Source organism: Tamandua tetradactyla, chromosome X (assembly GCF_023851605.1).
Source record: "Tamandua tetradactyla isolate mTamTet1 chromosome X, mTamTet1.pri, whole genome shotgun sequence".
Taxonomy (NCBI): Eukaryota; Metazoa; Chordata; class Mammalia; order Pilosa; family Myrmecophagidae; genus Tamandua; species Tamandua tetradactyla.
In genome coordinates, this window is record NC_135353.1 from 89,283,329 (window position 1) to 89,310,855 (window position 27,527).

Below are 27,527 nucleotides of genomic sequence, written 5' to 3' on the forward strand. Positions count from 1 at the left end.
GAAATTGAAAGGAATAAACTGTTGACACATAAAACAAATAGAGTGGATCTCAAGGGAATTATAAGAGAAAAAGTCAATCCCAAAATGTTATATACTATATAGTTTTCATTATCATATGGTGGGGGCTAGACTATGGATTCGGCTATACAGCCTTAGCACAAGGGAGATCACTGTTATGATGGGATAGTTCTGTATCTTGATTGCAGTAGTGTTTCCATAAATCTATACATGAAATAAATGGCATAAAGCTGTCATGCATAACGTTCTATGTAACTTTATTTTAATATTACATTATAGTTATCTAAGATGTAATCATTGGGAAAACTGGGTGATTGGTACATTGAACTTTTCTGTACTATCTTTGCAAGATCCTATGAGTCTATATTTATTTATTTATTTATTTTTGCATGAGCAGGCACTCGGAAATGAACCCAGGTCTCTGTCATGGCAGGCAAGAATTCTACTACTGAGCCACCATTGCACCACCCTATAATTATTCTAAAATGATTTAAAAAAGAACAAAATGTCAGTGAGTGCTGAGACAACCTCATGTGGCTTAATATACCTTTGATGGGAATAGCTGAAGTTGGGGATAGAAAAATATTTGAAGAAATAATGGCTAAAAATTTCCCAAATTTGATGAAATCTATGAATCACAGACCTAAGGATCTTAAAAACCCTCAAGCATAAGAAACATGAAGAAAACTACACCAATGTACACCATAATCAAATTGCTTCAAAACAGCAATTAAGAGAAAACCTTAAAAGAAATCACAGAGAAAAGATACAGCACATATGGAAGGATAAAATAAGTATGACAATAGATTCCTTGTTGGAAATAATGCAAGCTAGATGACAGTGGAGCAACAATTTTAGAATGCGGTGTTAGTTTCTGAGGCTGCTCAAGCAAATACCAAGCAATGGGCTGGCTTAAACAATAAGAGTTTATTAATGCACTGTTTGAGGCTGGGAAAATGTCCAAATCAAGGCATCATTTAGGTGATTTTTTGTTGTTGTTGTTGAAATAAATGTAGTTGGAAACGCTAGAGATCAATGAAAGGGAGGGGTCAGTGGTGTGGTATGTATACATTTTTTTCTCTTTTCTTCTTATTTCATTTTCTGAACACATGCAAATGTTGCAAGACATGATCATGATGATGACTATGCCACCCTGTGGTGATATTGTGAACTAGTGATTGTTTAGGGAGAGCAGAATGATCCAAAGTTAAGAATATTTGCGTCTATTTGGTGTTTATTGGTACTAAAAAGATAAGGCTGAAAAATTAAAAGGCATGGGCTACTGCCCTTGCGTCACAAAGGTCTGTCGCTGTCAGTCGGGGGGGTGGGTCCGCGAGAGCGAAACTGAGCAGGAGGCCCCGCCCACTGCCCAGCCCCCGGCCGCCTCCGCGCTGGTGGCAACTACTGGTCAGGGATCCCCAGGGAGGGTCTGGTGCCCCAAGAATTCCCAAGACTGGAATTCTGGGAGTGGCTGTTGGATAACCTTTGTTTTTAGTTTGTCACATGGCAAGGCACATTGCAATCTATTCTGACCTCTCCCTTTTCTCCAAGGCTTTGTTGATTTCAGTTTCTGGCTGTTCCTTTTGTGGCTTTCTCTCTCTGTTTTGTGAATTTCATTTCTTATAGAGTACTCTTTATTGATTAATACCCATATTGATTGAGCTAGAACACACCTTAACTGAAGTAACTTCATCAAAATGTCCTACTTACAATGGGCTCACACCTAGAGGTATGGATGAAGTTTAAGAACATGTTTTCCTGGGATAACACAGGTCCAAGCCACCACAAGTATTGATAGAAAAAGGAACATGTCGGGTGGGTCATGGCGGCTCAACAGGCAGAGTTCTTGCCTGCCATGCCTGCCCATGCAAAAAAAAAAAAAAGAAAGGAATATGTCAAGGTAAATACACACACAGTAAGACTAGCTTTTATAAATGATGGTAATGAAGTAATGAAGACAATCCAGCTTTTTAATATATTAAATGTATGTACTTTTAAAATTATTTTTATTTTTATTTATTTATTTGGTGCATGGTCCAGGAATTGAACCTGGGTCTCCGGCATGGAAGGTAAGCATTGTACCACTGAACCATCCTTAGTTTTTTTAGTGTGAAAAATAACATATATACAAAAAAGAAATACATTTCAATGCACACTCCAACAATTAGATGGTGTGGATTACAATTCCACAATTTTAGGTTTTTACTTCTAGCTGCTCCAAGACACTGGAAAACTGAGGAACTGCCAGATTGTTTTCCATAGTGGCTGTACTATTTTACATTCTCACCTGCAATTTGTGATGACTCAAAATTTCCCACATACTTCCAAAGCCTGCTTTTGTCTGATTTTTTTATTGAAGTCATCCTAGCAGATGTGAAATGGACTCTTATTGTCATTTTTATTTTCATTTCCCTGATAACTAATGATGCTGTGCATATTTTCATGTTATTATTGATGATTTGTATATCTTCTTTGAAGAATTGTCTATTCAATTCTCAGTTGAATTTCAAATTCCCAATTTTAAAAATTGGGTTGTCCTAAAGAACACCTAGGGCTTTAGCTGACATTCTATAAAGGTTCCATGTCCTATGATTACTTTCCAGAGCCTACAACTTCCAGATGGGTCCCTGGACCAGATAAGTCCTGAAATGCAGAGGCCAGATTCTCCTGAACATCAAATAGTTCCATCCCCCTATTCTATAATATCAACAGCCCCTTCCAACATGAAAATGTTAGAATAGACAGCCCAAATAACCTTAAATATTGGCAGAAAGATCAAAGGTAATGGTGTAGTTATACAGAGAAGGCAGGGTTCAAAAAGTGGGTATGATTGCTGAGTTGTTATATTTAAATTTCTTCTAGTCTCCAGTGTCTTTTTTTTGGGGGGGGTGCGTGGTCCAGGAATTGAACCTGGGTCTCCCACATAGAAGGTGAGCATTCTACCATTGAACCATTCATGCACCCTATAATATACTTTTAATTTGATCTACAGTATCTTTCATCTCTATACCATCTATTTTTTTGTTTATTCTTTCCAATTTTAATTTATACTCTTCCATTGTCTTCTTAATATTTTTTGTGTCACTATGAATATCCTTGATTAGTTGTTCCAAATTGTATGTCCCCTTTGCTGATTTAATTAATTCATTTGACTGGGCCATATCTGCATGAGTCTTAACATACTTTATGATTCTCTTTTGCTCATAGGGCATCAAAATATCTTAATCAGGTTATTTGTGTGTTTTTTTTTTTTCGGCATGGGCAGGCTCTGGGAATTGAACCCAGGTCTCTGGCATGGCAGGCAAGAATTTTGCCACTGAGCCACTGCTGAACCATTCTTAATAAGGTTATTTTCATGTTAATTTCTTTCATGTGTCTATGGTTTTGTACTTAGATTTTCATCAGAAGTCCCTTTTTGGACTTGGTTTAGCAGTTCTTTCCTCCCAAACTAAGTCACAGATCTCATGTGAAGATTGCAATGCTCCTTAAAGCTCTATTGAGAGCCAGGTAAATAGACAGTTTGCCTGATGTAATTCCAGCCAGGGCCCACTGCTTGTGTACGCGATGGTTCTGGTGCCCCAAGCTCTCATTTGGGATGAGCTTGGGCTGTGTGATTGGGTATTTCTGCTTCCTCTGCCGACAGCCAATCTGAAAATATCTGATGGGGAATTGAGGTGCGCAGTTCAGCACCTCGATCAGGAAGTAACTTATAAATCTTATGATAAGAGGCAGTTTCTCAGACCCTACCCACAAAGCACAGGCAATGAAAAAAGAAATTGATAAATAAGATCTCCTCAAAATGAAACTCTTTTGTGCATCAAAGTACTTTGTCAGGAAAGTAAAATTGTAGCCTACACAATGGGAAACAATATTTGGAAACCACAAATCAGATAAGGGTTTAATATCCAGAATATATGTAGAGATTTTACATCTGAACAGCAAAAAGACAAACAGTCCAATTAAAAAATTGGGAAGTCTAGACCATACCATCATCTCATATTTTTCCTTATAGCTGCTCCAGAATATGAGGCAAGAAGGAATAAATATTTTTTATCATCACAATCAACTTTTTTCATGAAAAATATCATATATACAAAAAAAGCAATAAATTTCAAAGCACAGCACAACAATTCGTTGTAGAACAGATTTCAGAGTTTGGTATGGGTTACAATTCCACAATTTTAGGTTTTTGCTTCTAGCTGCTCTAAGATACTGGAGACTAAAAGCAATATCAATTTAATCATTCAGCCATCATATTTATTTGTTAAACCCTACCTTCTTTGTATATCTCCACCATCCTCTTGGATCATGATATCCCAACTCTTTAGGGGTATTTGGGCTATGGCCATTCTATCTTTTCCATGTTGGAAGGGGCTGTCAATAATATGAGGTAAGGAATTGGAACTTGTTGTTGTTCTGGAGAGGCTGGGCCCTCTAGGTTTCAGGTTTTATCTGGTCCAGGGACCATTTGGAGGTTGTAGGTTTCTGGAAAGTTACCCCTAAGGCATGGAAACTTTGTACAATCTTATATATTGCCCTAGGTGTTCTTTAAGATTGACTGGAATGGTTTTGGTTGAGGTTTGGCAAGTTATGACAGGTAGCAATGTCTACCTGAAGCTTGCATAAGAGCGACCACCAGAGTAAGCCTCTTGACTCAACTCTTTTAGAACTCTCTCGGCCACTAATATTTTATTAATTACACTTATTTTCCCCCTTTTGGTCAGAATGGAATTGTTGATCCCACGGTGCCAAGGCCAGACTCATCATTGGGAGTCATCTCCCATGCTGCTAGAAAGACTTTCACCCCTGGATGTCAGGTGTGACGTCATCTGAGATGATGGTATCATAGCCTATGACAAATTCTGGGATTTGTCCTGTAACTACTTGTTGAAGAGTGCTTTGAAAACTTGCTTTTTTTCTTTCTTTGCTTTGTATACATGTTATAGTATACAATAATAAAACATCAAAAATGAGGGAAAACGAACATTTTTCAGAATAGGAAATACAAATGGCTAAAAGGCATATGAAAAGATGCTCAACTTCACTGGTGATCAGAAAAGTGCAGATCAAACCACAACGAGATATCATCTCACACCCATTTGAATGGTCATTATAGAAAAAAACAGAAAATAAATACTGTAAAGAATGTGAAGAAAGAGGCACAGTTATTTGATGTTGGTTGAAAAGTATAATGGTGCAACTACTCTGGAAGGTAGTTTGGCCATTCTTCAGGAAGCTAAGTATTGAATTGCATCTGTGCCTTCTCCAAAATATTTCCCTCTTAAAGGACCCCAGTAAGCTAATTAAGGACACACCTTGAATGAGCAGGGTTACAACTCTATGGAAATAATATAATCAAAAGGTCACATCCAGTTACTGGAAGATGGCAGAATAGGATAGGTTGAGTTCTGCCCTGCTCCAAGGAACAGCTAGAGAAGTGATGGGACAGTGGTTGAGATGGTAATTCCAGGGTGTAAGTAGCCTGGCAGAGTCTTCTGCATCACACAGGGAGGCCCTAGATGCAAAAGCTGGAGAACTATAGAGCAGAGAACCAGAGACTTTCCAGCTGGTGCAAACAGCCTAACTCAGAAGCTCTGAGCCCTCAGGAGTGCATGGATGGGGAGACAGGGAATAGGAAGTAAGCCAAGCTGCATTTCTTGAATGCACTACCCTCACCAGTGCAGCCATGCAACCCAGTTTATGGCCCCAGTGCATCTGCACAGGTCCCCAGTCACACACCCCCGCTCAGGGCATGCATTGACCTGTGCAACCAGGCCATATCTGTCTCAGCTCACACAGGTGCAGTGCCAAACTGCTGCCCTAAGCTCTATACATGTGCACGAAGGGCCCTGTGCCCTAGACCAGCACACACCAGGGTCCTACTCCCTAGACCCATGCACCCACAAAGCCTTATCCTCCCCACTGCTGGATGCCTACACTTACAGGCACCAGCATAGCATCTCCAACCTGTACCTATACCTGCACTGCAACTGATCACTGCACTGCTGTGCCCCACCTCACACCCTACAGCCTGCTCCAAATCCATCCCACAAATTCAAGGTTTTAGACTAGTGAGGTGAGGGAATTCAACTTCCAATGTAAATGAATCAAGATATTTACATGCCATGGAAATAACAGACTACTAAGCATATGATGCAGACAGATATGGCCCAGACTAATGACAAAATTAAAACACCAGAGGACTCAGAGACATTGGAACAACTAATCAAAGATGTTCATAGAACTCTACTAAATAAAATAAATGGGATGGCTAATGACATAAAGGAAATCAAGTAGACACTAGAAGAGCTTAAAGAAGAATTTGAAAGAATAAATAAAAAAATAGCAGATATCAGAGATTAAAGATGTTGCAGACCAAATAAAAAAAATACTGAGAAATGCAGCAGCAGATTTGAAGAAGCTGAAGAAAGAATAAGTGAACTAGAGGGCAGGACAACTGATTCTGAATACTCTAAACAGTAAATAGCAAAAAAAGATTAAAAAATTTGAATTGTATCTCAGGGAAATGATGGACAAAACTAAGCACACCAATATAAGAATCACTGGTGTCCCAGAAGGAGAATAGAAGAGTAAAGGACTAAGAAGATTATTTGAGGATATAATGGGAGAAAACTTCCCAACCTTTATAAAGGACATAAATCTGCAAATCAAAGAAACATGATGAACTCCAAATAGAATAAATTCAAATAGGTCTTCTATAAGACACATACTAATCATTCTGTCAAATGCTGAAGAGGAGCAGAAAATCCTGAAAGAGGCAAGAGAAAAACAATCTATGACATAGAAGGGTAATTACATAAAACTGAGTTCAGACTATTTAACTGGCAGTACAGAGGCAAGAAGGCAGTGGTATGATATATTTAAGATCCTGAAAGAGAAAGACTTCCAGCCAAGAATTCTGTACCAAAATTGTCCTTCAAAACTGAGGGAGGAAGGGCCACTGAGCGTCAGCAGGCAGAGTTCTCGCCTGCCATGTGGAGACCTAGGTTCATTTCCTGGTGCCTGCCCATGCAAAAAAAAAAAAAAAAAAAAAAAAAAAAAGAGGGAGAGATAAAAATTTCCACAGACAAAGAAATCCTGAAAGAATTTTGTCAATGAGAGACTACCCCTACAAGAAATACTAAAGGGAGTTTTGCCAGTTGAAAAAAAAGACAAGAGAAGGAGGTCTGGAGGAGGGAACAGAATTGAAGATATACAGATGTGACAAATAAGATGGTGGATTCACAAAATGCCTCTTCAGTAATTACTTTGGATGTTAATGGACTAAACTTACCAAATAAAAGATACAGATTTGCAGAATGGATAAAGAAATATAATCCAGCTCTAGGCTGCTTACAAGAAACTTGTCTTAGATACAAAGATACAAATAGATTGATAGTGAAAGCATGGAAAAAATGTTCTATGCAAGTTATAACCAAAAGAAAGCAGAAGTAGCTATACTAATATCAGGCAAAATAGACTTTAAATGTAAAGACATCATAAGAGACAAAGAAGGACACTATATATTAATAAAAGTGACAATTCTCAAGGAAGAAATAATCATAAATGTTTATGCTCCCAATCAAGGAGCTCCAAAGGATGTGAGAAAGACATTGGCAAAACTGAAGGGTGCAATAGATGTCTCATCAATAATAGTAGGAGACTCCAATACACCAGTCTCCTCTATAGATAGAAAAAACAGACAGAAGATCAACAAAGAAACAGAAGTTAACTTGATAAATGAATTAGGCCTAACTGACATATATAGGTCATTACACCCCAAAACACCAGGATATGCATTATTCTCTAGTGCTCATGGAACATTCTCCAGGATAGATCATATGTTGTGGCACAAAAGAAGTTTTATAAATTTAAAGACATTGAAACTATTCATAACACTTTCTCTGATCACAATGGGATGAAGCTGGATCTCAATAACCACCAAGGAATGAGAACTTTCACAAATATATGGACACTAAGCAACACACTCTTAAACAACCAATGGGTCAAAGAAGAAATTGCTAGAGAAATCAGTAGCTATTTATAGATGGATGAAAATGAGAATACAATTCATCAGCACTTAGGGGGTGAGGCAAAGGCTGTGCTGAGAGGGAAATTTATTGCACTAAAAGAAAGAGCAAAAATCGAGTACTTAACTACTCACCTGGGGGAACTTGAAAAAGAACTGCAAACTAATCCCAGAGCAAATAGAAGAAGAGAAATAACAAAGATGAAAACAGAGTTGTATGGGTGGGCCATGGGGGCTCAGCAGGCAGAATTCTTGCCTGCCATGCCAGAGACCCGGGTTCATTTCCAGGTGCGTGCCCATGTTAAAAAAGAAAAGCAGAATTATATGAATGGAGGAACAAAAGAACAAAAGAAACAATCAATAAAACTGAAGGTTCTTTGAGAAAATCGATATAGTAGATGGGTCAATAACAAGAGTGAAAAAGAAAAAGAGAGAGAGGATGCAAATAAACAAAATTAGAGATGGAGGAGTGCATTACCACAGACCCTGAAGAAATAAAAGAAATTATAACAGGATACTATGAAAAACTACATGCCAACAAACTAGACAACTTTTATGAAATGGATTAATTCCTGGAAACACACAAACAAGCTACACTAACTCAGAAAAAATATAAGTATTCAAGAAACCAATCACAAGTAAAGTGATTCAATCAGGTATCAAAAATATTCCTATAATGAAAAGCCTAGGACCAGATGGCATCACAGGGAAATTTAATCTAACATTCCAAAAAGAACTAGCACCAATCCTGCTCAAACTTTTCCAAAAAATTGAGGGAAAAGGAACACTACCTAAATCATTTTATGAAGCTAATGTCTTTTTAATACCAAAACTGGGTAAAGATGCTATAAGAAATGAAAACTACAGACCAATCTCCTTAATGAACACAGATGCAAACATTTTGAACAGAATACTAACAAATCGAATCCAACAACATATTAAAAGAATTATAATCCATGGACAAGCGAGGTTTATACCAGGAATACAAGGAAAGTTCAATGCAAGAAAACCAATTAATGTAACACAGCACATTAAAAAATCGAAAGGGAAAAATCACATGATCATTTCGACTGATGCTGAAAAAGCATTCGACAAAATTCAATGTCCTTTTCTGATAAAAACACTTCAAAAGATAAGAATCAAAGGTAACTCCCTCATTATGATAAAGGGAATATATGAAAAACAGATAGCCAGGATCTTACTCAATAGAGAGAGACTGAAAGTTTTCCCTCTCTAAGATCAGGAATAAGACAAGGATGCCCTCTGTAACCACTATTATTCAACATTGTCCTAGAAGTTCTAGCTAGAGTAATCAGGTAGGACAAAGAAATAAAAGACATCCAAATTGGAAAGGAAGAAATAAAATATTTATTATTTGCAGATGATATTGTACTATACTTGGAAAATCCTGAGAAACAAAGTTACCTGAGCTAATGAACAAATTCAGCAAGTTGACAGGGTATAAAATTAATGTGCAAAAATCAGTAATGTTTCTATACACAAGCAATGACTTAACTGAGGAGTCAGTTAAGGAAAAAATTCAATTCAAAATAGTGACTAAAAGAATCAAGTACTTAAGAATGAACTTAGCTAGGGACGTAAAGGACTTGTACACAGAAAACTACATAACATTGCTAAGTGTAATCAAAGGAGATCTAAACAGGTGGAGAGACATTCCCTGCTCATGGACAGGAAGGTTAAATATAGTCAAGATGTCAATTCTACCCAAATTTATCTGCAGATTCAATGCAGTACCAATCAAAATTCCAATGACCTACTTTGAAGACTTGGAAAAGTTAACTACCAAATTCATAAAGAATTTCTGGAACAGAATGAGACCCTGAATAGCTAAAAGCATTCTGAAAAAGAAGAACAGAGTGGGAGGATTGACACGTCCTGATTTTAAAATGTACTATAAAGCCACAGTGGTCAAAACAGCATGGTACTGGCACAAAGATAGAATTATTGGCCAATGGAATCAAATCAAAAGTGCAGAAATAGATGACCAAATCTATCAACAACTGATTTTTGACAAGGCCCCCAAATCCACTGAACTGGGACAAAATAGTCTTTTCAATAAATGGGCATGGGAGAACTGCATATCAAAAGCCAAAAGAATGAAAGAGGAACCTTACCTTACCCTCTATGCAAAAGTTAATTTAAATCGAATCAAACACCTAAATATAAGAACTGGCACCATAAAGCTTCTAGAAAATAATGTAGGGAAACCTCTCCAAGACTTAGTAATAGGAGGTAGCTTCCTAAACTTTTCACCTAAAGTACAAGCAAAAGAAGAAAAAAATAGAAAAATGGAAATTCTTCAAAATCAAATGCTTGTGCACCTCAAAAGACTTTGTCAAAAAGGTGAAGAAGCAACCAACTCAATGGGAGAACATATTTGGAAATTACACAATGGCAAAGGTTTGATATCCTGTATACATAAAGAAATCATGCAACTCAGCAACAAAAGAACAAGCAACCCAACAATAAAGTGGGCTAAAGATATGAATAAGCATTGTCCTGAAGAGCAAATACAGATGGTTCATATCGCAGGAAGAGATGTTCATTTTCATTAGCTATGAGGCAAATGCAGATCAACACTACAATGAGGTACCACTTCACACCTGTAAGAATAGCTGCTATTAAACAATCTGGAAACTATAAATGTTGGAGAAGATGTGGAGAAATTGGTATACTTATGCACTGTTGATGGGAATGTATAATGATTCAACCACTAAGGAAAACATTTTGGCAGTTCCTTAGGAAACTAAATATTGAGTGGCCCTATGACCCAGCAATAGCACTGCTTGGCATATACACAGAAGAGCTGAAAGCAGTGACACAGACATTTGCATACCAATGTTCAAAGCAGCATTATTGACAATAGTTAAAAGATGGAAACAAACCAAATGCTCTTCAACAGATGAGAAGACTAACAAAACGCCTTATATACAAATGACTGAATATTATGCAGAAGTAAGACAAAATGACATCCTCAAGCACATGATAAAATAGATGAGCCTTAAGGACATAATGCTGAGTAAAATGAGCCAGACACAACAGAACAGATACTGTACGACTCCACTTTTGTGACCATTGCAAAGGTAAAATCAGAGGCTTATAATACAGAATATAGGGAACTTAGAGATGCATAGAACCTAAAGATGGGTGAATGGTTAGCTAATGAGGTTAAACTGAAATGTAAGGGAATAGATAGAAATGAAGGTAGTTCTCTAGTGGGTCTATATGTAATATTACCATTTTGGAGGTGAAAAGAGTGTAAGGGGGTGTATAGACCTATGTATCCCACTGATTAACACTAGAAATATAAATAAGTTCTTGCAAGAACTACTTCAAAGGTATGATTCAAGTACAAAGAGTTTTTAAAGGGTAGAAGGAGAAAACTGCTATTGCATGCTATGGACTGTGTTTAACAGGAAGACATCAGCTGTACCACAGCAACACCAGGGGTGAATAATGGGTGGAAGGATAAGGGTTAAGGGGAAGTTTAGATTTCTAACTTGGTGAGGGTGTGTTTATGGGTTATCTTTCCCTTGTGAACAATGAAATTATCTTAAATTGAGGGTGTTTATGGGCTCTGGACCTTATGCATTATACATAATGCCCAATGAATGCAGGTGACTGAAGGATGCACTGACTGAGAAGTAGATCAGTGATGTTGTATACATGTGATCAAATATTATACTGCTACAAAAAGGAATGAAATTGTAAGGCATGCAATGATGTGAATGAACCTGTGGGACATTTGGTGAGGCAAAATAAGCCAGAAACAAAAGAGTGATGAAATGGCCTCCTTTGGAAAATGTTTATAGGAAAGCAGGAGCCTAGATTGCAAGCTCTTATAGCAGACACATTTAGTCCATTGTGGTAATTATTATTTCTGGATATTGAGAGACTGTTTTATATATCTATAACCTGGTATTTAGAGATAAGAACAAAGCCAATCAAGTCAAGATTAAGGTAATTCAGAAGATTAGGGTGAGGAAGACATTGTCTGGATATTAGAACCACACCTACTCTTGGAGACCAAAGGAAGAAAAGTTTATTTTGTCTAGAACCTAAATTTTTTGTAGCACATAATCTAACTCAACCTTTCTGGAATGCTGTTTTGAACAATTGGAACACAGGGAGCCCAAAATAAGAATGAGCGCCTTTAATCCTGTATAGTTAAATATAATGCATGGATACATCCTACAATATAGTAAGCAGATAATCAAGAAGTATTGGTAAAGTCCCTTGAGGAATGGGAGATAAAATATGGAACTATTAAACTTTACAATCATGGAATCTCCTGATACTGTGTCAAATATTAGGGACACCCAAATCAATAGGCCAAGATCTTGATCTTGAGGCTTACTCTTGTGAAGCTTAGGTAGGCAGCAGAAAGCTTAGCTTATCTATAAGTATGCCTAAGAGTTACTTCTGGAGGACCTCTTTTGTTGTGGTCTCACTCTCTCTCAGCCAAACTCTGTAAGTGAAATCATTGCCCTCCCCCCTATGTGGGACATGACATCTAGAGATGAAAGTGTCCCTGGCGGCATGGGAGATGACTTCCAGGGATGAGTCCATTCCTGGCTCTGTGGGATCATCTATTTCACCCTGACCAAAACTGGGGAAAAGAGTACAATTAATAAAACATTAGTGGCTGAGAGAGTACAAATAGAGTCGAGAGGCTACTCTGGAGGTCACTCTTATGCAAGCTTCATTTAGACATTGCTGCTTATCATAACTTGCCAAACCACAACCAACACAATTCCAGTCAATCCTAAAGAACACCTAGGGCAATAGAGAAGATTCTACAAATGTCCCATGCATTAGGGTAACTTTCCAGGAACCTACAACATCCAGATGGGCCTCTGGACCAGATAAGTCCTGAAACCTAGAGGGCTCAGCCTCTCCAGAACATCAGTTAATTCCATCTTCCTACCCCAAATTATTGACAGCCCCTTCCAACATGAAAAAGTTCTAATGGCCATAGCCCAAATACTCCTGGTGAGTGGGATAGAAAGATCAAAGGTGATGGAGTTATACAGAGGAGGTAGGATTTAACAAAGAAGATGACTGCTGAATCATTAAATTGATATTGCTTTTAGTGTGCAGTATCTTAAAGCAGCTAGAAGTAAAAACCTTAAACTGAGGAATTGTAAACCATTCCAAACCCTGAAATGTGTTCTACAACTAATTGGTGTGCTGTGCTTTCAAATTTAATGCTATTTTGTATATATGTTATATTTCACGAAAAAGAAAAAAAATGATTGTGATGATAAAAAAAATTTGCTCCTCCTAGCCTCCTATATTCTGGAGCAGCTAGAAGGAAAACTCTGAGAGGATGGTATGGTAGCCCATGAACCCTTGGTATCTGTCCTATAACTACTTGTTAAAGAGTGCCCTGAAAACTATTTATTTTTCCTTTCTTTGCTTTATACATATGTTGTTTTTTGTATATATGTTATATTCTACAATAAAAAGTTTTAAAAGTTAAAATTAAAATTAAAAAAAAGAAAAGAAAAGAAAACGTCACATCCAAATTGGATGGTTCACATCTTCATAGAAACAACCCAATTCATAGCAGTTTTAAATCAGCACAGATGGATTATTTGTTGTGCGAATATATCTCAATAAAACTGTACTAAAAAAGAAAAGAAATGGATAGCACAATACTGTGTGATGGCGGCACAATCTTTTAAGTGCATTGAACAAAGTTGTCTGTGAGTTGGTTGAATGCAGAAGGCTAGGTTCGTGTATTTCAACAGAAGAAAAGCTAGAATGTAAACCTTCAGCCTGTATAACTAGCGCAGTGTAGAGTGGATGATGATGGTGGTTAATTGTACAAATAAAAGAAAGTTTTACTTGAACTAGAACAAATATATGTCACTAATACAAGGTGCTAAAAATGGGATGGTCTATGGGAAAAATACAACTAATTCAAACTAAGGTCCACAGTTAAACTTAACATTGAAATGTTCCTTCATTAATTGTAACAAAAGCACTATGACAAAGCTAAATGTCAATAATAGATGAATATAAGGGAGGGGTATGAGTTTATTTTATTTTTTCAAAGAATTGGGAATGTCTGAATATAGATTGTGCTGGTGAATGCATAATTATGTGATTATACCAGGAGTCATTGATTGTACACTTAGAATGAACTGTATTGTGAGTGAATGAACCTGTTTCCTTAAAAAGTGAATAAAATGAAAAATATTTCAAGAAAGGGTAAATGAAAGTGAGCAGGGATTGCTACACTAATAGTACATAAAATAGACTTTATGTCAAAAAAACAACAAAATAGGACACTATATGTTGATAAAATGATCAATTCATTAAGAGGATGTAACAATTATAAAATATATACACCTAAGAGCATGTATTTTTTAAAAATTCACGGAACAGTACATAAACAGTGAACCCAAAGCTAAACCGTGTGCTATAATTTATAGTACAATTATGAAAATGTGCTAATTAATGTTCCATATCAATGCAAATGTTAATAATTGGGTGGTATTAGGGAATCATATATGCTTTTTTATATGCTGTATGGCGGGGTCACATTTCATTCTTTATTCCTGTGAGTAACCCATTATTGGAACACCATTTGTTGGATTTTGTTTGTTTGTTTTGCTACTTTGTTTTTTGGCAAGTGCATGGACTTGAAATCAAACCCAGGTCTCCCACACGACAGACAAGAATTCTACCACTAAACTACCCTTTCATACCAGAGAATCATGTATTTTATGAGTGATTTTTCAGTAAATGCAAAAGTTCTCTAGTAAACAAACAAAAAAATCGCTGGTGTTTCTACACATCAGCATTGAAGAATCTGGAACTGAAATCAAGGAAACAATTCTATTCATGATAGAAACTAAAAAAATTCAAATATCTAGGAATAAATTTAACCAAAGATGGAAGGGACTTATATATGGAAAACAATAAAACATTGCTGAAATTATAGAAGCCCTGGTAAATGCAAATGTATGCCAAGTTCATGGATTAGAAGGCTAAATATGGCTAGGAGATCAATATTACCCAAAGAAAACTACAGATTCAATGAAATCCCAATTAAAATTCTAGCATATTCTCCCAGAAATTGATAAACCAATACTCAATTTATGATGAAGCACAAGGGGCCACCTTGTAAAACATATACAAATTTTGAGGACTCTTATATCCCAATTTCAAAACTTATTATAAGGCAACAGTAATCAAAGTAGTGTAGCACTGCACAAGGAAGGACAAATAGGCCAATGGTACATAATTGAGAGTTCAGAAATAAACCATTATATATTTGATCAACCAATATTTAATGAGGTTTCCAATTCTACTCAATGGGAACGTAATAGTCTTCAAATGAAATTCTGAAAAATGCCACAACATGGAATAAACTTGAAGGTATCATGTTCAGTGAAGTAAGACAGGCATAAAATCTAATGCTGTATGATTATCACTATAGGAAATAATGAGAATATCCATATTCAGAGACAGGTTTTAAGTTACCAGGATATGGATGGAGGTGGGGCATGGTGTGCAAATGCTAATGGATACAGATTTTATTTTGGGGAAGCAGAAATGTTTTGGTAATATGGGAGTATGGTGGTGACTACATTCATCATTATGAATATAATTAACACCACAGAATTCTATATTTGAAAATAGTGAAAATGGGAAATGCTATGCTGTATACATGTTACCCCAACAAAGATTTTCTTTTAAAAAGATACAATGTTCCATCCGCACAGCGTTTATATCCAGTTGAGGCCAATTTAAAAACACAGCACAAAGAATAGTTGATATTAAATAATGATTCAGCATTCTGGAGAGTTTTCCTGCAAAAGTTTTCACAATATTTCAAAATTGACGCAATGTTAAATACCAGCACATGTAGCACTAAATAGATTGAGCACATCTGATACACCTGCCTCCCCAACTGGACTACAACTTCTGCTCTTCACTCATCTCTAGCCCTTGAATTTATGACATTCCAAAGCACATTTCAGCTATGTACTAGGTTACTTTTTTCCCTGAAAGTCTAAGAAATGATGAGAAAATTGACCACTTCTTTATTTGTGAATACACAAATTATGGAGGCTGGACTAATTCAGTAAAAATGTTATGAGACAAGTGATGATTATTTGTGTAACCACTTTCAACATGTTTTTGTTCTTATTCCACATCAGTGGTGTGTGAACCTATTGTATATAGCACCTTTTCTAGACGATATTTTTAGTAAGGTGTAGATTAACTAAATGAGGGTGGACCTTAATCTGGGTTACCAGAGTCCTTTATAAGAAGATATTCGGGCATACTGAGAGAAAGTCACAGGAAGGACACGAAAGGCAGAAGCACAAAGAAACTGAAGATAACAGAAAGGTTATTGCCATGTAACAGGAAAGTCAAGGAACAAGGAGTGCTGGGCAGCCAGAACACTACAGTTTCTGGGAAAAAGCATGTCTTTTAACCTTTTAAATTGAAAATCAATAAATAACCACTGTTTAAGAAAAAAATTGAATGTTTAAACAGAAGTAATTACAGTGTATTATGGGTTTTAAAACATTTAAATGTAAATATAATATATATTATATTATTATATAAGTATGTAAATATGGCATATTTAAATGACAACAATAGCATAGAGGCTGAAAGTGGATAAAACAGAAGTATACTGCTTTATGGTTCTTATTCCTAAAGTGTTATAATATCACTTCAAAGTAGGTTGTGATAAATTAAAGATACATACTATAAATTCTGAAGCAATTAAAGTAAAAATACAAAGAGTTATACCTAATAAGGTAACAAAGAGATTAAATCAAGTCATATAATGGTTAGCTCAGTGGGCCAGAACACTATTATCTGAGGTCAAAGTCTTGGACTCCATCCTTTATTGGGTGAGTTAGTTTTATTCTATTCATGAGGCAGAACTGAGCCCTTAACCTAGGCCATTATTCTCAAAAATATATTTGTTTGGGATGTCATGGAAATTGGGAGATTAGGGGTCAGTAGAGCAGAGTCAATGCCTCTTAAGAATTCATCTTTATTATTCTAGAATAGTGATAACTAGCATGCTATTTTATACAAGTATAGTATATTACAATGCAAACTACTGTCCCTCATTTGCAAGCTGGAACAGAAGTTCATTCTTCTAGGATTTACTTTTATTATTTTTTTCTCAACTGTGGCTAATAAAAGATTTGCTTGTAACATTTTTCAGAGCTGAAAAAGACCTTAACACTCCATATCAATAAGTATCTACTCAGTTACAGGCTGCTTCTGATTAAGTGTTCAAAATTGTGAAGAAAAAATGTAAGATAGAGGTGTCCTTGTCCTGGGAAAGAAACACCCAGATATGCCCCAAATGGCTATCAATTGGGTTTGGTTTATTTTGTATAATTATGTGCAGGCGAAAGAGAATGCTCAGAAGCCAGGGTCTGAGAATTAGCCACCATACTGAAGAACAATGACAATTTCAGGCTCTTTGAAGAAAAATCATCAAACTCCATAATCCTATCAGTGTTTCTAAATTGATTCATTGATCTTGCTAGATTTCAGCATAATGATTATTTTTCTGCCTACACAACACTTCATTTGGAATCTCTGTTGTGAATTTTATCCATGCCAGTGAATTCTTGACCTGTTTTTCTACCTCACTCTTAAATCAGATATTGAGCATTGAGTGTTGTGCCTCATAGTGTGAGTTCATTATGCCTGACTACATTCCTTTTGAATGGCTCTGTCTAGCACTCTTTCAAAAGTACCGGGAATCAAATGGGGTAAGATGGTGGCATAATGAGGTGTGGAATTTAGTTCGTTCTCCAGAGCAGCTAGTAAATAGCTAGGAGCAGAACAGAACAACTGCTGGGGGAACATCAGAGAAAGGACACACAGTATACAACAGCCTGGACCAGGTGGAATAGCTGAGACCCCACACAGAACTGTAGGTCCTCAAGCTGTGCAACCCAGTGCCTCTACCCCACAGGCATGGCAATCTGGTTCCCTGAGGGGAAAGAAAACAGACTTTACTAGCTAGCAAGGGCTTAGGTGAGCCAAGTTCCAATTGTGGAATTAACAAATTGTGACTAATGAAAATAAGCCCCCAGCAGAGATAAATCTCAAATAAGCACTAAATGTACTAGAAGTTTTTGCCCTGGCAAAGAAAGGGTGGTGCTGATAGGAAAAAAGGGGGCTTTATGAGTTGGACAACGCAAAATAATGGAAAGGGCTGGACCCCAAGATAAGGGTCTACATAGAGCTTGGAGATATATAAAGCCACATACCAACTTAAGCTCTTGATTGACAAACCCAAAGAGCAGGGGTCCAGCTCTGAAAAGGCTTTTTTTTTCCTATTCCTTAACAGCACATTAGATAGAACTGGAAGCACTCTCAGACTCCAGCACCGCCTCCAGCAAGTACAGAATTAAGCTTGTCTAAGAGATAAAGTAACTAGTCAGATGAAAGGAGTTGATTCCTTATAGGGTGAATCTTCCCTAAGAGAAAGGTGTGGCTCAGCTCAAGTGGAATCCTTCCTTCAAGGAATTCAGACTTGAGGGACTGGAAGTTGAAGCAAGTAAAGCCACCTACAAGGTCACCTCTATCTCACCATGCCTTTGGCAGGGAGTGTCTGTGAAATTAAAGGCACCGCATCACTTTAAGCTGGGGGGAAACTATGGGCAGACAAGTGCCAAATGCTGGGCAGGACGGGAAAAGTGCAGAGTCTAGAGGTGTCATAGGAAAGCCTCACAATCTGCTGGGTCTCACCCTCAGGGAAAATTGATGCTGACTATTCTTTCTTCCTGACACATGGGTCTTTCTGGTCTAGGAATATCTAGCTGGGGTCTATAATATCTGAGGAGACCCTCCTCAAAAAGAAAGTCTCCATATATGCAGGGCAAGAAACAGAGAAACAAGAATTGAAAAAGTCTGATCAAACAAAACCTATGTCAGTGGTCTAGAATAAGTTGAACTGATTGTTAAAGAATAGATGGAGAAAAAAGCCATCCAGCAAGTAAGTCATGGTAAAAGAGTGAAAACAACATCCAGAATAGACTAATTAAGGAAATCAAATGCCTAGACCACCAGAAAAAATGACTTACACTAGGAATATCAAAGATATGGCTGAGTCAAAGGAGGAAAGCAATACTTTAAATGGGCTACAGGAGTTGAAATGACTAATTCAGGTTGCTCAAACAGACATGGAAAATCTCTTCAAAAATCAAGTTGAAGGTGTTGAAGGAGGATATGAATAAAGCATTGGGTCAACAAAAAGGAGAACTCAAAAGTTTAAAAAAAATCACAGAACATATGGAAATGAAAGGAACAATAGAAAAAATAAAAGCAATGGAAAGCTACAACATAGATTTGAAGAGGAAGAAAGGAATAGAGGAACTAGAGGACTGGACATCTGAAATCCAACACACAAAAGAAAATATAGGGAAAAGAATGGAAAAATATGAGCAGGGTCTCAGAGAATTGCATGACAACATGAAGTGCATGAATATTTGTGTTGTGAGTTTCCCAAAGGAGAAGAGAAGAAAGAATATAGGGGAAATAATTACTGAAAGTTTCCCATCTCTTATGAAAGACATAAAATTTAAGATCCAAGAAATGCAGTGTACCTCAACAGAATAGATTCAAATAGACATACTCAAAGACATTTATTGATCATATTATCAAATATCAGAGATAAAGAGAGAATTTTGAAAGCAATAAGTGAAAAGCAATCCATCACATAGAGTATTAGAATTGTCATAATATCTGCAATCCCATTACTAGGTATATATTCAGAGGACCTGAGGGCAAGGAAACAACAGACATGGACACCACACCAATGTTTATAATGCATTATTTATGATTACCAAGAGATGGAAACAGCCTAAATGTCCATCAATGGATAAGTGGCTAAGCAATTTATGGCATATACATATGATGGAATACTGCACAGCTGTAAGACAGAATAAAGTCATGAAGCATGTAACAATATGGATGAAACTTGAAAACATTATTCTGAGTGAAATTAGCCAGAAACAAAAGGAAAAATATCATATGGTCTCACTAATATGAACTAACATTAATGAGTGAACATTGGGAATTGAAGTTAAGAACACAGATTTTCAGGCGATAGAAATAGTGTAGAGCTTGGGCAATTGGTGCTGAAAGAATGTATTGTGCAACAAGGTGATTGTAAAAATTCAGAAATGGATAGCACAATAATACCTGATGGTAGCACAGTAATACAAGTACACCAAATGAAGCTGAATGTGAGGATGATTGAGGAAGAAGGGCTGGGAGCATGTATGAAAACAGAAGGAAAGATAGAGGATAAAGACTGAGATGGTATAATTTAGGAATGCCTAGAGTGGACAATGATGGTGATTAAATGTACAAATAAAAAAAGTTTTTGTATGAGGGAGAACAAATTAATGTCAACATTGCAGGGCATTAAAAATAGATGGCATATGGGAAAAAGTGTAATCAATGCAGGCTAGGTTCTATAATCAGCAGCAACATTGTAATATGCTTCCACCTAATGTAACAAAGGTGTTATGCCAAAACTAAATGTCAACAGATGTGGGGCATGGGAGAGGTGTATGTATTCTTTGTGGAGGAAAAGGAAATGTCTTCTTATAGATTATGGTGGTGAAGGCATGTCCATACACATACACTGAATTGTATGATGTTTGAATAAAAGTATTTAAAAATTAGCAGGTAGAAACAAGTGCTAGAGATAATGTGGAGAAAGAGATGTACCTATTCACTGTCAATAGGGAAACTTAGAGGTACAGTCCTTTGGGTGGCAGTGTAGTGATTCCACAGGAGGCTAAGGGTGGGGATGCTACATGATTCTGAAAACCCATTACTCAGATTATACCTGGAGAAAATGAGTGTGGGGACATGAATGGACATTTTCACATTGATGTTTCTTGTAGCAGTGTTCACAATCCACAACGGATTGAAGTGGCCTAAGGATACAGGGACTGAAGAATGGAAGGGGAACTATGGTGTATACATATAATGGATTACGGAGGAGCTGCAAGACATAATGAAATTGTGAGGCATGCAACTAGGTGTACGAAACTTAAGGACTGTATACTGAGTGAAATGCCTAGAACAGAAAGACAAATATTATCATCCTTCAATCATATGGACTATCTATAATATAAAAATTCACTGATGTTAAGCATGGATTTGCTAAAGGATTCCACATGAGATGCAAGCTAGAGCTTAATAGTTTTTACTGCTAGAGAGAAAGAAACAGACATAGAACAAGAGAGAGTAAGCAGGTGGGAGTCAGCGAAACCTGCTGGTGAAAGAGAAAGGAAAAGTGGCTCCAACACTTTTCCTGACAGCTTGTGGTTTTATAGGAAAAACCATGCCAAAAAGGGCGGGGGTGATGTGTGGCAGCACGCATCACCAGGAGATATCAGGCTGGTGCACATCATGACTTCATGCTCATGGCTATCTGGTTTGGCCTCTGGCAGGTGGGGTATTGACAGGTTTGTGCTCACCATCTTGCTGTCACATCCAGTCCTGTCAGCAGAACGGAGGGGGAGAAACTGAAGGGCCCCAATGCCACAGAATCCATTTTGTATGTCAAGTTTTATTTTCTGATACCTGACATTCCTGCCTTTTTATTTTAATAAAATTGACCAGAGGGTGCATGGGTAGTTCAGTAGTTAGAATGCCCACCTTTCATGCAGGAGACCCGGGTTCAATTCCCGGACCATGCACCCCCCCAAAAAAAATTGATCAGAGCTCAGGTTATGTTTGGGGGGATGCCTTAGTTCAGCTCAAAGCAATTTTTGGAGGGAGCAGGGACATTGTGTTCTCTTTTTGGCTACTTCCTGCTGTCAAAGGAGCAGAGTTGGGGAAGAAGAAATTGCTTTGAGCTAGGCAGAGGCATCATTAATTGGGCTGTGATAGGAGCAGGTTTTAATTTTTTGTTGTAGCAGAAATATGCTTTCAGAATTTTGCTGGTTAGTCATGGCTACTATCGACCTGTAAACAAACTTAGATAGACAGTGTAAGGGCAGGGGTTTAGGAAAAAAATTAATAGGAGGATAATTAAAGAGGAGTGAGTTTTTAATAAGATTTAAGGGGCAAGGGATGTATTGATGAAATCAGTTGTTATTTTTAGAGAGTTCAGCATCTTCAGGTTTTAGAGCTTCTTTGGCATTGAAACAATTTGGAGGCTTTAAGTTTCTGAAAAACAAGCTTAATAAGTACATTGGATATATATTTTTTGGTTTCTAGGAACATTGTTCATTGGGATTTGCCTTATTGTGGCAGTTTGTAACATCTTTTTGAAGTTTACATAAAAGTAACTTCCAGAATAACCTCTCAACTCAATTTGAAATTTCTTAGCCATTGAAATTCTATTTCTTTACCCTCTTTTGGTCAGTTTATCCACGTCAGTGCCAGGATCATTTTTGGAGTTTATGTTTCACAGTTTCAGGGCCAGCTGTGTTCTGTGATAAGGTTAGCTGTATTTCATGCTGCTGGTTGCCAGGTTTATATTTCTGGAAATTATGTCCTATGTTGGGGGGAAGCTCAGAGTTGGGCTTAGAGAGAAACCACATTTGAGAAACAGCAGAGCTCTTCTGGAGATGGCTCTAAGGCACTGATTCTAAGTAGGTTTAGTTTACTATTAAAGAAATAAGTTTTACAAGGGAAGACCTTAATATTGAAGCCTTGGCTTCCTAGTGAATTTCTAATAGTTTTACTTTTCCCAGTTCCTTAAGGGATTTTGCAGACATTTTTTCATTTTTTTGTCCCAAACACTCTGAAATGCAGTATATAAAACATTAACTTGTACAAAACATTAAGATTTTTTTCCTTATTCCAAGTTTTATATTAAATAAATTTGAATTAGGTTGTTTAATTTGCTAGACAGATTAAATTAGTGCAAATTTTGGACAAAATAAACATTTTTTATCTTAAACAAATATTAAAGCTTTAAAATACAGACAATATTACTTTTTACCTTGTATATTGATTTATTTTGGTATTAACTATATCAGCTCCACTATATTTTTCTTTATAAGTTTTCTTATTGTATATTTTTAAATACCAAAAAACACCAAACAAATGCAAACATTCCTATTTTGATCATTCTGTTCTACATATATAATCAGTTTCACAATATCATCACATTGTTGCATATTCATCATCATGATAATTTCTTGGAACATTTACATGTATTAAGAAAAAGAAATAAAAGGAAAACAGAAAAAAAAATTATACATACCATACCCCTTATTCCTTCTTTTCGTTGATCACTAGCATTTCAAATTAAATTTATTTTATCATTTGTTCCCCCTATTATTTATTTTTATTCCATATGTTCTACTTGTCTGTTGACAAGGCAGATCAAAGGAGCATCAGACACAAGGTTTTCACAATCACACAAGTCACATTGTGAGAACTATATTATTATACAATCATCTTCAAGAAACATGACTACTGGAACACAGCTCTACATTTTCAGACAGTTCCCTCCAGCCTCTCCATTACATCTTGAATAACAAGGTGATATCTATTTAATGCATAAGAATAACCTCCAAGATAACCTCTTAACTCTGTTTGGAATCTCTCAGCCATTGACACTTTGTCTCATTTCACTCTTCCCCCTTTTGGTCGAGAAGGTTTTCTCAATCCCTAGATGCTGAGTCTCAGTTCATTCTAGGATTTCTGTCCCACATTGCCAGGAAGGTCCACACCCCTGGGAGTCATGTCCCACATAGACAGGGGGAGGGTAGTGAGCTTACTTGTTGTATTGGCTGGAGAGAGAGGCCACATCTGAGCCACAAAAGAGGTTCTTTTGGGGTGACCCTTAGGCCTAATTTTAAGTAGGCTTGACCTATCCTTTGTGGGATTAAGTTTCTTATGAACAAACCCCAAGACTGGGGGCTCAGCCTGTAGCTTTGGTTGTCCACACTGCTTGTGAGAATATCAAGAATTCAACTTGGGGAAGCTGAATTTTTCCCCGTTCTCATCATTCCCCAAAGGGTACTTTGCAAATATTTTTTTATTCACTGATCAAATCACTCTGGGATTTATCGGGGCATCACTCTGGACAAAACATCAAAATCTCATGTCCTACTCAAGGTTCCATGTACATATAGTGTTCAATTAAGTTGTCTACATAAGTTATATTAGGAAATGCACTAATCAAAATATAAATTTTGTACCAAATAAACATTTTTTGCTTTCATCTCACACAGAAGTTGAAATTTTAAAATATTAATTGCCATCTATTTTCAGCAAGCACCCTGCAGTAATGACATTCCTTTTTTTCTTACTCATGCAAAAATATTTTTAAAATTTGTAAATTTAGTCACTATCATTAAACACTCTAGGCATTCCTAGATTATACATCTCAATCTTTACCATCTATCTTTCTTTCTGATTTCATTTGTGCCCTCAGCCCTCCTCCCTCTATCATTCTTACATTCAGCTTCATTCAGTGTTTTAACATAATTGTATTACAGTTAGGTAGTATTGTGTTGTCCATTTATGAGTTTTTACATTTGGTACTGTTTAACAATCTGTATCCCTTCAGCTCCAATTACCCAATATCTTACCCTATTTCTATCTTCTAATGGCCTCTGTTACCAACGAAATTCTCCAAGTTTATTGATTATAGTCAGTTCATATCAGTGAGACCATACAGTATTTGTCTTTTTGTTTCTGGCTAATCTCACTCAGCATAATGTCCTTAAGGTACATCCATGTTGTTACATATTTCATAACTTTATTCTGTTTTAAAGTTGCATAATATTCCATCATATGTATATACCACAGTTTGTTTAGCCACTCGTCTGTTGATGGACATTTTGGCTGTTTTTTTATCTCTTCGCAATTGTAAATAATTCTGCTATGAACATTGGTGTGCAAATGTCCGTTTGTGTCCTTGCCTTCATGTCCACTGAGTAGATATCTAGCAATGGTATTGCCGGGTCATATGGCAGTTCTATATTCAGCTTTTTGAGGAACCACCTAACTGCCTTCCACAGTGGTTGTACCATTTGACATTCCCACCAACAGTGGATAAGTGTGCCTCTTTGTCTACATCCTCTCCAGCACTTGTCATTTTATGTTTTATTGATAATGGCCATTCTGATGGGTGTGAGATGATATCTCATTGTGGTTTTGATTTGCATTTCTCTAATAGCCAGGGAAGTCGAGCATCTCCTCATGTGCCTTTTGGCCATTTGTATTTCCTCTTCTTAGAAGTCTGTTCAAGTCTTTTGCCCATTTTGTAATTGGATTGGTTGCCTTTTTTCTGTTGAGTTGAACAATCTCTTTATATATTCTGGATACTAGACCTTTATCTGATATGTCATTTCCAAATATTGTCTCCCATTGTGTAGGCTGTCTTTTTACTTACTTGATGAAGTTCTTTGATGCACAAAAGTGTTTAATTTTGAGGAGTTCCCATTTATTTATTTTTTGTTTATTTAATGCTCTTGCTTTGGGTGGAAGGTCTAGAAAACCACCTCCAAGTATAAGATTTATAAGATATTTTCCTACATTTTCTTCTAATACTTTTATGGTCTTAGATCTAATTTTTAGGTCTTTGATCCATCTTGAGTTAGCTTTTGTATAGGGTGTAAGATATGGGTCCTCTTTCATTCTTCTGCATATGGATATCCAGTTCTCTAGGCACCATTTATTGAAGAGACTGTTCTGTCCCAGGTGAGTTGGCTTGACTGCCTTATCAAAGATCAAATGTCCATAGATGAGAGGGTCTATATCTGAACACTCTACTAAATTCCATTGGTCAGTATATCTATCTTTATGCTACTACCATGCTGTTTTGGTCACTGTAGCTTCATAATATGCCATAAAGTCAGGTAGCATGAGACCTCCAACTTCATTTTTTTTTCTCAGCATACTTTTAGATATTTGGGGCACCCTATGCTTCTAGATAAATTTGGTTATTGGTTTTTCTATTTCTCAAAAGTAAGTTGTTGGGATTGTATTGACTCTGTAAATCAATTTAGGTAGAATTGACATCTTAACTATATTTAGTCTTCCAATCCATGAACACAGTATGCCCTTCCATCTATTTAGATCTTCTGTGATTTAACAGTTCTTGTAGTTTTTTTTGCATGGGTCTTTTGTCTCTTTAGTCAAATTTATTTTTTTGATTGCAATTGTAAATGGAATTCTTTTCTTGATTTCCCCCTCAGATTGTTCCTTACTAGTATATAGAAACACTACAGACTTTTGGGAGTTGATCTTGTAACCTGCCACTTTGCTGTACTCATTTATTAGCTCTAGTTTTTTTCCTGTGGATTTTTTGGGGTTTTTGACATATAGTATCATATCATCTGCAAACCGTGAGAGTTTCTCTTCTTCCTTTCCAATTTTGATGACTTGTATTTCTTTTTCTTGTCTAATTGCTCTGTTTAGAGCTTCCAACACAATGTTGAATAGCAGTGGTGATAGTGGACATCCTTGTCTTGTTCCTGATCTTAGGGGGAAAGTTTTCAGTTTTTCCCCATTGAGGATGATGTTAGCTGTGGGTTTTTCATATATTTCCTTTATCATTTTGAAGATGTTCCCTTCTATTCCTATCCTTTGAAGTGTTTTCAACAGGAAAGGATGTTGAATTTTGTCAAATGTCTTTTCTGCATCAATTGAGACGATCATGTGGTTTTTCTGCTTTGATTTGTTGATATGGTGTATTACATTAATTGATTTTCTTATGTTGAACCATCCTTGCATACCTGGGATGAATCCTACTTAGCCATGATGTATAATTCTTTTAATGTGTTGCTGGATTCAATTTGCTAGAATTTTGTTGAGGATTTTTGCATCTATATTCGTTAGAGAGATTGGTCTGTAGTTTCCTTTTTTCTGTAATATCTTTTTCTGGCTTTAGTATGAGGGTGATGTTAACTTTGTAGAATGAGGTAGGTAGCTTTCCATCCTTTTCAATTTTTCTGAACAGTTTGAGCAGGATTGGTACTAATTCTTTCTGGAATGTTTAGTAGAATTCACATGTGAAGCCATCTTGTCCTGGACTTTTCTTTATGGGGAGCTTCTTAATGACTGATTCAATTTCTTAACTTGTGATTGGTTTGTTGAGGTCATCAATTTCTTTCAGTCAATGTTGATTATTCATGCCTTTCTAGAAAGTTGTCCATTTATCTACATTGTTGTATTTATTAGCATAAAGTTGTTCATACTATCCTCTCATTACTTCCTTTATTTCTGTGGGGTCAGTGGTTATGTCTCCTCTTCATTTCTGATCTTATTTATTTGCATCCTCTCTCTTCTTCTTTTTGTCAGTCTTGCTAAGGGTCCATCAATCATTGATTTTCTCATAAAACCAGTTTTGCCCTTTCTTCTTTTTTGATATAGGCATTTAGGGCAATAAATTTCCCTCTTAGCACTGCTAAGTGTCCCATAAGTTTTGATATGTTGTGTTTTCATTTTCATTTGCCTCAAGATATTTACAGAT

At 36.6% G+C, this 27,527-nt stretch overlaps 1 pseudogene; it reads left to right on the forward strand.

Moving 5' to 3' along the window:
• Nucleotides 1-1,292: 1,292 nt before the first annotated feature.
• Nucleotides 1,293-27,527, forward strand: part of LOC143671920 (sodium/potassium-transporting ATPase subunit beta-3 pseudogene) — a 49,069-nt pseudogene continuing 22,834 nt past the window's right edge.